The sequence below is a fragment of the Semicossyphus pulcher genome, unplaced genomic scaffold (assembly GCF_022749685.1).
Source record: "Semicossyphus pulcher isolate SPU_LCO1_2020_fin unplaced genomic scaffold, fSemPul1.0.p SCAF_18, whole genome shotgun sequence".
NCBI lineage: Eukaryota > Metazoa > Chordata > Actinopteri > Labriformes > Labridae > Semicossyphus > Semicossyphus pulcher.
The window spans coordinates 4430001-4440000 of NW_027211691.1; the positions used below are offsets into that span (position 1 = coordinate 4430001).

Genomic DNA, 10000 nt, shown 5'->3' on the forward strand with positions numbered 1-10000 from the left:
AAGACAGCACATGACAGATCTACCAAAAAAATGTCTTAAGGGATGTAGGAGCTCATGCCCATAACTCATTCGTAGCAGGACAGATGAGAGAAAAGATAGCGCAACTATTAGTCCAACAAAGGCACCATTGTCTTTGTCCTGGTTACTGCGAAACATGTCTTAATGAGGGTATTACTAAACGTCTGTATTCCTCAAGCTCAAGAACATGCAATTGCTGACTTCAGAGTGAATGGAGACAGCTCATGAACATTTGGAGATGGTGACGAAGCAACACAAACCCTGTTGGAGATGCCGGGGATTGAACCCGGGGCCTCATACATGCAAAGCATGCGCTCTACCACTGAGCTACATCCCCCCTACACAATGACAGAAAGACAGCACAGGACAGATCTACCAACAAAATCTCAAGGGATGTTGGTGAAGCTGCCCAAAAGTCATTCGTAGCAGTTTGGCTGAGGATAAAACAATTTTAACAGCTTAACAAAGTAGATGTGCAAGATTCTCAATCAATCTGGGTCAGAGGAAAATTTATGGAGAAAAGCAAGTCAAAGTCTACCTAGACTCATCAGATTAACATGGTTACAAGTGTTAATGGGTGTGCACAGTGATATCACAACGTCCTTGTGAGCAACCGACCTGTTTGTCACGATCAAACTTTAACAATCCTGCAGTCAGAACATGAAAACCGACGTTGCCGGCAGGATTCGAACCTGAGCGGGGAAACCCCAATGGATTTCAAGTCCATCGCCTTAACCACTCAGCCACGACAACCAGCAACCGCCAAGTAAACCACCCCCGACGCCTGCAGTTTGCACCTGATGTCTGCAGAGGGCCAGGTAAGGATCCCGCAATTACGCCATTTCTCACGTTCAAAACTTTTCCTGTAAGCCGCAGTGAGGATCAGAGATCAAACTCTTTCTTCTTCTTCCCTGGATCAAAAGCTCAGCCTTCTGCGATGGCCGGAAATCGAAACCGGGTCAATTGCTTGGAAGGCAGCTATGCTCACCACTATACCACCATTGCTCAATGTGTCTGGGCTGATTTCACTGGAGAGTTAGTATGAGGGAAGGTACAAAAGATAGAAAAATCTGTCGCGTATTCTGGGGGGAAGAAACCACTTGCGATGGCTGGGAATCGAACCCAGGTCAACTGCTTGGAAGGCAGCTATGCTCACCACTATACCACCATCGCTTTGAAAAAGGACTTATTTTACTGCCCAGAGTCAAATAAAAGTGATGTTTGGATTGGACCACTGCAACAAGGCCGACGGATAAAGTGATCAATAATTCAGAAGTACTGAGATTCTGCTCCGATTAGGACATCTGTGAAAGACAGGTCGAAATGTTTTCTTTAGCAAAAAAACCCTTGATGCTACACAATGAAGAGCCCACATTCTTGTTAACCAGACATTAACTATCTCTTAAACACATGGCAACAACATCTTCAGTCAAATCTCCACTTTCTTCTTTTGATGCAGAAACCTTCATACCTCGCAACTCCGGAGCGTCTGTTCTTGGAGAGCTTTTTCTTCCAAATGCTCAAAACAGCTTGACGTTGTTGGCAGGATTCGAACCTGCGCGGGGAAACCCCAATGGATTTCTAGTCCATCGCCTTAACCACTCGGCCACAACAACCACTACGGCAAGGGCTTTTACATTTGGAGAAATTCTTCGTTAAATGGAGCCTCGACTTTTTGATATAAGAAAAAGCCTCAAAATGCGTTCTTTTAAAGCCTTCTTTTTGTTAGGTCAGTGTTAGCCTTTGGTTTTGGTGTTGGACTGTAGACCTTGCAATGACTCCAACAAAGACCCCATTGACTTTGCCCTGGTTACTGTGAAACCTGTTTTAATATTGCTAAACGTCTGTATTCCTCAACCTCAAGAACACGCAATTGCTGATATCACACAGCTCATGCACATTATGAGATGACAATGAACGGGGTAGTGGAGATGCCAGGGATTGAACCCGGGGCCTCATACATGCGAAGCATGCGCTCTACCACTGAGCTACATCCCCTGTAGACATTGACAGAAAGACAGCACAGGACAGATCTACCAACAAAATGTCTTAAGGGATGTAGGAGCTCATGCCCATAACTCATTCGTAGCAGGACAGATGAGAGAAAAGATAGCGCAACTATTAGTCCAACAAAAGCACCATTGTCTTTGTCCTGGTTACTGCGAAACATGTCTTAATGAGGGTATTACTAAACGTCTGTATTCCTCAAGCTCAAAAACATGCAATTGCTGACTTCAGAGTGAATGGAGACAGCTCATGAACATTTGGAGATGGTGACGAAGCAACACGAACCCTGTTGGAGATGCCGGGGATTGAACCCGGGGCCTCATACATGCAAAGCATGCGCTCTACCACTGAGCTACTATGAAGGACAAAAAATGACATAAGCGTAAATAAATAAATAATTGAATAAATGATCAAATACATGCATAAATACATACGAAAATAACAAAACAAACCAATTTTGGTAAAGAAAAGGGCTATTATATATTAATTAATCAATTTACTTATTTATTTCTACATTTATTTATTTATTTATTCATTTCGACATTTATTCAGTTATTTATTTCTACATTTATTTATTTATTTCTACATTTCCACATCTATTTATTTATGTATTTCTACATTTCTACATTTATTTATTTATTTATTCCCACATTTATTTATTTATGTATTTCTGTGTCCATGTCGTACGAGGAAAAGTAAATATGCAATTGAGTGGGTGGACCTAACGTCACTCTGAAGCAGGATTGGTCAGCTGGGAAAACCAGACCGTAGCAATCGATTCCTATCAACTCTAACCTTGGTAACATAATTGCTACTCCTGCAATGGCTTCGTCTGGGAGACCGCTGCCAGATCTGCTGCGGGATTTAGCTAACCAGCTTGAAAACAGTAAGTTACACCTGTGCAGATCGATCATTTAACAAGTGCGACCACAAAGTGGTTATATAACAAAAAAAACAAAGGCTACTGTACTAACTTAAACTGAATTCACCGACCATGTTGTTATTTTTTTCTGCAGCACCGGCTGCTGTAAACGCGGCAAATTCACGCCAGCCATCAAATTCACCTCCACCATCACACACACCCGCACACCCAGTTGACGGTGGGTTTCCGCAATTAACATATTGTGATGCGAAATAAGAGACTGTACGGATGAAAAAATTAAGAATGTGTGTCAGTTCGGTTGTGTAGACTAATATGTAATTCAATCGGTGATGATGGGTTTCTTCAGTTGCGCTGTGCAGTTATTAGTGCAGTTATTATTATGTCCTTAAATGCCTGTTGTCTTCACTTTATCCTAGCCGAAGTTTCAAGACTGTTTGGCCCGTACAGACAGGGAGGGAGAAGGTTGACAGATCGGCGATCCCTTGCTGTGCCCACACAACTTTATTCTTACACTCATAACTTCTGCTGTCTTAACGATAAAAATGTGGAGCTAGTCCCCAATCGATTTGCCAAACAGAGGCTTGCTGCTGCAGGATTGGGGGATAAACGTCTTACATTTCAAGGTTTGTATAGAATCATAATCACAATTTAGACCCTTTTTTGGAGGATGTCTGCTGTATGTGAATTTATGATTAAAATAAGACTCCCCTTCAGTGTTATTTTATTATAATACACTATTATAATATTAATTACTTTTTATGTTAGTAATTGCCTTTGTTATACATATCCTCTGTCTTCTCTTCTCAGGCAGTCAGACAAATTCAAATGAGTTCAGTGACTTCCTCTTGGCAGCATGTAATTTATGTAAGAGTCTTTCCAGGTTGTTTAACTGGAGGTCTGTTTTATATTGTACTGATTTTACAAATTAATAACATAAACATGTACTTTCTTCTCTCCTGTGGTAGCCTCTCCAAACCTACTTGGGAAACTTGTGCGGTTTTGGGTGGGCTGGGATGTACTTCCCAGACAGCTGGATGTTGAAGTGGTGGAGAGCAGCTTCCCTGGGTCATCCACCTGCTTTCATCTCCTTAAACTCCCAGCACATTGCAAAGACTATAATATCTTCAAAAGAGACATCCTTGCTGCTATGTGGAGTGTTGATACCGGTTTTGGATTGGTCTAAGGAGTGTACATGTGTTACTGTGCCCCAGTTCACCATATTATATTTGTAGAAAATGTTTTGCCTTTGGCTAGTCAAAAACTATTATCGTACCTGGGGAAAAAATGCAACTAGTTCAGTTAAAAATCATTTGAGTGAGACCAAAAGTAGCACCTAGTTCTGTAAGTGTGCAACCCTTGTCAAAAAAGGAAAAACCCAAGTGTAATTAATAACATTAATAATGGATGCATTCCATTTAGACAATAGTTCAGCACTCGGGTACTGTGCCTGCTGGCTCACTGGCATTTCTTATTGGGTCAACTGATGAAATGCAGCCAATGTCAGCATTATCATTACTCCTGTACTTTTCCTGTGTTGACTTTGAATTCAAAAGGTCTGCCATGAGAAGAGTCCATTGTTTAAAGTGAGACAACCTGAGTTCTTGTTCTTTTATCTTCTTCTGAAAGAGGGTAGAAAAGCAGATTGTTGTGTTGCCTGATTCGCAGAATGTCTCTTTATTTACATTTCAGCTAAATGTTTTAGAACAAGAAATCTTTACAACAGGACAGTTATTGTTGTTTATGAATGTTACATAACCGTAAGAATTATACATCTGTCAACCTTCTAGATGTTCGTGAGCATGTTGTACATTACGGAAGGTATTTTATATGAAGACTGTTGATAATACAATAAATAAAAACACTAGATGTCCTGCCCTTACCATTTCTCAAATGTAATTTTCATTATGTTTGTTATACAAGTACAAAAAATACAAATCTCATTCATAATCGTTCATCATTATCAAGCTTCTCCATTTAGCTTGAACCTTGTGAATTTGGAATTTACGGGAGCATTTCTGACAACAAGCTCACAGTTTGTATGTAGACATCCAACACATCGGACAGAGGACCTTCAGGCTCTGGTAGACTTTCTACTTCCTGCTCAGTCAGCGAGCGCTGCAGTTCAACTTCAGGGACAACAACATCTGGTTGTCGATGACCACATGGTCCAGGCCAGTCAACTCCATACTCTATGTCAACCTGTAATTACAGGAGATACGGTTACAGGGTCTGTTCAACCAAAATCAGTGATTGTATTCATTATCTAAAGACATGAAAGCCGTCCTCAAACTGTAACTGGTAACTTAATAAAAACTAGTTTTAAAATAACTGGTCAAACGTATCAAATTCTCGATTCAACATTGTAGCAACAATTTTAAAGCTCCATTTAGTTACTGGATATCAACCTTCTTTAGTAGTTTGGTCATTGACATAAGTGTGGCTGAGTGCCTTATTTCCTTTTACAATAATCGATTCATGACATGCATCACTTTATTCTCTAAAACCTATTTTCTGAATATATTTTCAGTGCATTGAAATAAAATGTTTTCTTTTATGTTTTGCCATCTCAAACCCCTATTTAAACTATTTAAAATGGTACTTTATCCATAACTTCAAAACACTTTATCTTATGTTCAAAACATTTCAAATAAACCTATGTTACAAATTAATTTTGAAATGTAAATACAAAACACAACCACAAAATAATGTGTTAGCCACTGTAGAAACTCAGGGTTACTTACCAAAGATTTTAGGTCGAATAAATACTAGGAAATAATAAATATAGTTGGTTGTGCCACCTGACATTTACTAAAAGAATGTAAAAAAGTGAATTAAAACACTTTGAAATTTTATTTAATAAATGAGACTTATGTAAACAATTTGTTCCAGACTCAAAAGTATGTACTACATCCAGTTCCCAAATTTTTTTTTAGGAATACTTCAATTTAAATTTTTTGTCATTGACCCAGTTACATTATTCTACAGATGCAGCCGTGCAGAACAGAACTTTGGAGTGGTCTGTCCCTGCATTAACAATTGAAACACTTGTATAATATTAGATAAGGTGGTTAGGATGTTGACTATTATGTAGGACAGTCATACAAAAAAAATTCAAACCTGCATGGGGTCTTGCGGCGCCTCACGCTCATGGCGAGTCCACAGTTGAAGTGGGGACCGATTTCCCTCAGTGCTCAGCCGGTGGCAGTTCCAGCCATGCTGGAAAACCTCAAGGTGTTTCTGGATGTGAGGCAGAAAGCACCAGTGTAGAGCATACAGGTGAACTTCGCTGTCAGGATTGAGAAAGCCCTCTCTCTCAAGGTTTGTGAAGATTGTGTAGAACAGATCAAGCACTCCCACGTAAACGTCTCTCCAGAGTCTCTCTATTCTGATTGAAAAAAGTAAGACTGTTTATCATTACGTCATTCCAAATTAGTGGTGTGAAAACAACCTAACAGTAACCAATGACGGACATAATCCACAGATCTGTTTAAAAATGCATTTTGAGTACAAAAGAAAAGGAGGCATCTGGGTTACAAATGTTACCTTTGATTATGGACACTCCTGCCAGCAACATGGGAACTCCTGTTAAGTCCTCTGTTAGTCACCATGTAGCGTGCAACAGCAACATTTTCCCCTCCTTTATCTGACCTCACACGAGATGGCACACCGTAGACATCCACAGCTTCTAGAAAGCTTCTCAAGACTGTTGCTGCACGGTTGTTGGTGGCGGCATGCAGGTACACAATGACACGACTAAAACCGTCAACACCACCATGCACAACGAAACGCCATCTGAAATATATATGTATGGACATATATTAAGAGCAACCACTACATGTACCGTGGATCTGTTACCCCTTTTCCACCAAGACATTTCCAGGATTCAAATTGGATTCAATGTATGGTTCTGTAAAGTGTTTTGAATTAAAGTAGTTAGCTATCTATCTCGTTTTCAACACATTATTTACTGTGCTGAGGTTTCTATGATATTTTGTAAAACTAGTTGAAGTTGTTACTATTCTTCAGATAGCCTACCTTATCAATTTATGATTGCCATCAATGTGCCACAAACTGTTAGGCGCTGGTACAGAGTACCTCCTGCGCCTTCGAGGGTTAAGCTGGAGGGTGCGCATCAAAACTCCATGGGGATCCATGCGACGCATTGATTCCTGCACACGCTGTCCTATACTATGCAAAAAAGGGACACAAAATTAGGTTTACTCAAAAACAAGTTGACCCTCTCCTAAAATGTAGCCTGACAGTAAAAGCATCTTTTCTCCCCACATTCTAAGCAGTGTTCATTTTGGCAAACAATTTTAATTTAATTTATGTCTTAGTCTTTTGACTAAATGCAGTGAGTCACATTTTATTCATTTGAATTATCGTTAGTTGTAGTCTAGTTTTATTCCACAAAGTTTTTGTATGTTTTAGTCTATGAAATCCATACAGGTTATGGTCTATGGTCAGGTTAATGAAATCAGTACAGAAATCAGTTCATCAAGCACACAGGTAATTTTTGATGCACAATAATCCTAAAGTTTTCTCCTGTAGTACTTCCAACTAGAGTCTAAACTACATGCATGGGTCAGCTGTTTCTCTCTCTCTCTCTCTCACTCTCTCTGACTCTCTCTCTCTGACCTTCCCAATCAGATGAATGGGTATGACTCCAATCACTTACTCTGTATGCGAATGCCTTTTGCATGCAGGTGCCCAGCCATCATTTTGTACCCACAGTTGGGATGGTGCTGTAGAATTTGGGTGACAGTTTCATCCAGATCCTTGTCCTCCAATGGCGTTAATAGATCGTGGACTCTGATCATAAAGAAAACCATATGGTTAACATTACACAAATACGACAACAGTACAAACAAAACTCAGTGATCACAACAGGTCAGTTGTTTTTTCATTAGCTTAGCTGCAATTAAAATTGGAACCAGAGATAGCTGACATTTTTGCCTGATAAATGGAGGCAGCTGTCTAACATCTTTACTATCTCTGTTGCTGTCACAGTCAGCAGGCGACAGCAGACACTGCGGTCGATAAGTCCAAAAATTACCACAACACCCCCACCCCACCCCTCCATTTGGTGGAGGACGCCACTAAAATGCAACAGAAGAAAATGACCATCGAAATCAATGGCTAATGTAGCTAGCTTCGGCGTGCTAGTCGCCAGCCTCGGAAGCTAATAACCAGCCTTGACAGCCGATCCAAAGGGTTGTAATGTTAGAAGCATGACCCTGGTCGAATGAATAGGCGGCTGCTCATCTACAACCGCCGGCCTCTCAGCTACCAGCGCTTGGCTTATCATTGAACAGATCAGTAGCTGGCTTCGGCAAGGATATAGCCTCCCTCAGCCTCTCAATAGTCTTAATTTTGTCCCTATCCCTGCGCCACATGCATATCTCTAAACGTGACTTCAAACTTCTGCAGCCTGCTTAAGACTAAAGGACTAGGCAGAATTATGATTATTACCTTATCCCATACTGCTCCATCCTCCGACGAATTGTTCTCTCGCAGACTCCGAACAACCGCGCAATGTCTCCAGCCGTGTGCCCCATAAGGAGGTGAACTTTAATTATATCTGGAGGTAGAAGGTACGATGGACGTCCAATCGTCGCTTCCTCCATCTCCAACAGGACGTGAAGCTGGTGGGCGACTTCTTGAAGGCTATCCAGCACTACTAAGTCAACCTCATAATCCATGTCAGCGTTTAGCTGAACGAAATCCTCCAATAATCTTTCCAGACGAAACTGAAGGTAGTCATTGGGTGCGTTGTTCTCAAAATCGTTCGCCAAAGATCTGAGATCATTGGCAATGGCTCGAGTAAAGGTTTCCATGACTACGTGAAACAAGCTCGACAACTTTTGGTTAGCTAAGCGGCTTGTGGCGTAGCGGGCTGAAGGTATTAAGGCAAAGTTCAAGTCAAGGCAGTAGTAGTAGATCCAATCACACCGATATAACCAATCCTGATTCAGAGTGACTAAGGACCACCCACTCAATTTACATATTTCCTTTTCCTCGTCGGACAGGGACACAGAAATAAATGATGTGGAAAAATAGAAATTCATAAATGTAGGAATAATAAATACATAAATAAATGCGGAAATGTAGAAATAAGTAAATAAATAAATATGGAAATGTAGAAATAAATAAATAAATGTAGAAGTAAATAAATAAATACATTTAGAAATAAATAAATAAATAAATATAAAAATAAATAAATAGCCCATTTCATGACCAAAATGTATTTATTTTGACTTTGGTTTAAGTATTAATCTAATTATTTTAACATTTATTCATTTATCTATCTATTTACTTATTAATTTATTTATTTATGCTTATGTCATTTTTTGTCCTTCAAAAGCTACATTCCCCGTACACAATGACAGAAAGACAGCACAGGACAGATCTACCAACAAAATCTCAAGGGATGTTGGTGAAGCTGCCCAAAAGTCATTCGTAGCAGTTTGGCTGAGGATAAAACAATTTTAACAGCTTAACAAAGTAGATGTGCAAGATTCTCAATCAATCTGGGTCAGAGGAAAATGTATGGAGAAAAGCAAGTCAAAGTCTACCTAGACTCATCAGATTAACATGGTTACAAGTGTTAATGGGTGTGCACAGTGATATCACAACGTCCTTGTGAGCAACCGACCTGTTTGTCACGATCAAACTTTAACAATCCTGCAGTCAGAACATGAAAACCGACGTTGCCGGCATGATTCGAACCTGCGCGGGGAAACCCCAATGGATTTCAAGTCCATCACCTTAACCACTCGGCCACGACAACCAGCAACTGCTAAGTAAACCACCCCCGACGCCTGCAGTTTGCACCTGATGTCTGCAGAGGGCCAGGTAACGATCCCGCAATTACGCCATTTCTCACGTTCAAAACTTTTCCTGTAAGCCGCAGTGAGGATCAGAGATCAAACTCTTTCTTCTTCTTCCCTGGATAAAAAGTTCAGCCTTCTGCAATGGCCGGGAATCGAACCCGGTTCAACTGCTTGGAAGGCAGCAATGCTCACCACTATACCACCATCGCTCGATGTGTCTGGGCTGATTTCACTGGAGAGTTAGTATGAGGGAAGGTAC

The 10000-nt window shown here is 40.5% G+C and overlaps 7 non-coding genes across 7 annotated transcripts; all 7 read right to left on the reverse strand.

The window, feature by feature from the left end:
- Nucleotides 1-283: 283 nt before the first annotated feature.
- On the reverse strand, nucleotides 284-355 carry trnaa-ugc (transfer RNA alanine (anticodon UGC)). The gene has a single exon. It is a non-coding gene; the product is annotated as a tRNA-Ala (tRNA).
- A 334-nt stretch (nucleotides 356-689) lies between these two features.
- trnas-uga (transfer RNA serine (anticodon UGA)) lies at nucleotides 690-771 on the reverse strand. The gene has a single exon. It is a non-coding gene; the product is annotated as a tRNA-Ser (tRNA).
- Nucleotides 772-1119: 348 nt separating this feature from the next.
- Nucleotides 1120-1191, reverse strand: trnag-ucc (transfer RNA glycine (anticodon UCC)). The gene has a single exon. It is a non-coding gene; the product is annotated as a tRNA-Gly (tRNA).
- A 361-nt stretch (nucleotides 1192-1552) lies between these two features.
- Nucleotides 1553-1634, reverse strand: trnas-aga (transfer RNA serine (anticodon AGA)). Its single transcript has one exon. It is a non-coding gene; the product is annotated as a tRNA-Ser (tRNA).
- Nucleotides 1635-1944: 310 nt separating this feature from the next.
- On the reverse strand, nucleotides 1945-2016 carry trnaa-cgc (transfer RNA alanine (anticodon CGC)). Its single transcript has one exon. It is a non-coding gene; the product is annotated as a tRNA-Ala (tRNA).
- A 7600-nt stretch (nucleotides 2017-9616) lies between these two features.
- Nucleotides 9617-9698, reverse strand: trnas-uga (transfer RNA serine (anticodon UGA)). The gene has a single exon. It is a non-coding gene; the product is annotated as a tRNA-Ser (tRNA).
- A 180-nt stretch (nucleotides 9699-9878) lies between these two features.
- On the reverse strand, nucleotides 9879-9950 carry trnag-ucc (transfer RNA glycine (anticodon UCC)). Its single transcript has one exon. It is a non-coding gene; the product is annotated as a tRNA-Gly (tRNA).
- Between the last annotated feature and the right edge of the window lie 50 nt (nucleotides 9951-10000).